This window comes from Oreochromis aureus, linkage group 16 (assembly GCF_013358895.1).
Source record: "Oreochromis aureus strain Israel breed Guangdong linkage group 16, ZZ_aureus, whole genome shotgun sequence".
Classification (NCBI taxonomy): domain Eukaryota; kingdom Metazoa; phylum Chordata; class Actinopteri; order Cichliformes; family Cichlidae; genus Oreochromis; species Oreochromis aureus.
The window spans coordinates 33028118-33030671 of record NC_052957.1 but is presented as its reverse complement, the minus strand read 5'-3'; positions in this window follow the sequence as shown (position 1 = coordinate 33030671).

Sequence of the window (2554 nt, the reverse complement as noted above, 5' to 3'; positions counted from 1 at the left end):
CAGCCAGCAATCACAGACATTGATAAAAGCTGAGCCGCGTTACCCTCGTTAAGACCACACTGGACTTGTAACGTTGTGATTTCTACTTCATTAGGGACAGCCCCTTGAGATAGGCCATCTTGTTTTCAATGGGGTCCATATGGGAGTGAAAGTACAAAATATGCCAGCTAGGATATTGATATGAGCAAATAAGACACAAATCATTATTTGAACAGGGTGTAATGAGTTTAAGTTTTCACATATTTTAGATTCTAGTGTTAGGCTATAACCCCTACAGCTTACTATTCATTTTCCAGATATTTTCTTGAATGTGAAATATTATTTACAATTACAGTCAGCATAAGATTAGAGTGTATAATTATGTTTATTGATTTGAGGGTACATCCTTTGCTCATTCTCACCAAAAGCTCATTTCCATCAAACTTGTAGGATCAACCAATCACGGCTTTTGAAATGATGACTCATACCTAGCAACGGGGTCAACCACACCTCCTCACTAAGATAGGATTTTCCATCCATTCCTTGCTCAGAGTTCACTGAAAATGTTCTGGAATCACTTCTAAGCTAAAACTCCTGGCAAGGAACTTTTAGGTTAAGTTAGGAGCTCTCTGAGAGGATTCTCAGAATCTTTAGGGATACAGGCCCAGATCTGTGGACATGTTTGATACACGTCCACATCATTCATACAACCTGAAATATCGCTGTGCTGAAAATAAAATAACTGATGGATGAAATTCACATTCTCTCTGGTTAATTTGCGTGTTTCACCTGCGAGACATCTGAGGACCAAATATACATAAATGTAAGTTTACCACATGTATAATAAGTGTTATGTTCATATTAGATTTTGTAATAAATACAAATTCAATTAAATTTAATTAGACCTCATAAGGGTTCAAACTCTTAACATCGACCAGCTCACTGGTGACCTGGCTTTTATAGATTTCAATATTTCACTAACTACGAGATGTTACACTTGAAATAATAATCACAAACATTTTGGCATCACAGTATTTCTGTTAAAGGGATTTCCACCCCTTTTTATAGGATGTCAGTCAAACCCAAATCCAAAGTGGATTGATCATCACTATGAATGGAAATCCCAGTAGTCCAGTTCCTTGGATTGTTAGCTGCTTGCCTATCGATCCCGCTTATCGGTTCCACTCACACTTGTGCTACAATCAGTTTGTATGTTGGAGGAGTAAAATAGTGCTCTGGATATGGACTGGACTGCATCCAAGACAGAGACAGCTGTATTATGCTGCTAACACAGCTTCGTCTCATTGCAAGCATGCTAACGCTAACAATATAGCTGAGTAGATGTCAACCCAGCAACCAGACCCAGAACTTCAACAGGTAACAATCAGCCTCTGTTTCTACCTGTTCATGTTTCTAAAGTAGACTCACCTACAGTAAGTATGTTTGTGCTGGTTTTCATCTTTGATACAGGTTTTGTGAGATATAACAGATGGGACTGTGTACAAAAAACATCTTTATTTTCTTGGAATAACATGAAGGATTTGGGGTTAAATATTACTTCAGCTATTTAATCCTCCGAGGTCTAAGTAATACATTATATTTTATCTGTTTTATTGGAATGATTTCGTCAATTTTAGCTGTTTTAGCATTAGAGGATATTTTATGGTGGTTTGAAATTCCCCTGTGTGACAGTAATAAAGTATCTATCTGTTTTTAAAAACAATATAAATAGTTGTTGACATGTGTCAATTAGAATGATTATTTTAACAATTTAAAAAACACAGATTACATGTTCAAATCAGTAGGAGTTGGAGTTTGGGGTCATCACTAAGTCTTTATCACTGCTCGCTCATAGAAACCAATGACACCAAGCTCCCAGGACACAGTTTTGGTGCTTGGAACTCCGCAGCTCCGCTCTGTAACATGACGTGGTCAAATTACTGTGGTTCCTCAACACGTCCACTTTGCAATCACACCAAAATTTAACTAGCTGAGTTGGTGAAATGGGGGCATCCTGTTAACAGTACCACACTTAAATTCAATGAATGAATGAGCCAGTTCTTTCAAAACTAACTGTAAAGGCATTTCTAAGGGACTGAAAATCAGAATCAGAATACTTTATTAAGGAAACTATGTGGTTACAGTTGCTCCAACACAAGAAAAACAGTAACAGACTGAACTATATTAAATAATACAATATATTACAAAGTTACAAAATATGAGAAATAGCTCTAATATATTCAAATAGCTTAATTGTAAATATCCAGAATATTACAGAGATTAAACATATACCACTGACATTTTACTTTAACCTGTAAAAATTAGTTTTTTTCCCCCCTGTATAGGATGTGCAAAAGGGTGTAACTATCACAGTGTGTAAGGTGCATTAGATGGAGGAGTTGTACAGGATGGTGATTTCCTGCCTGTGGCTGATTTTCCTCCCACTGAAGTTTTACTTTACACACTTTCGTCTGTGTAATATATTTACCATAGATTTAATTAATAAATACATTTGCTTTTCATATTTTGAAAATGTGACAGAATCACAGGCAAAGGCAGGAGATAAGTGTAGGAC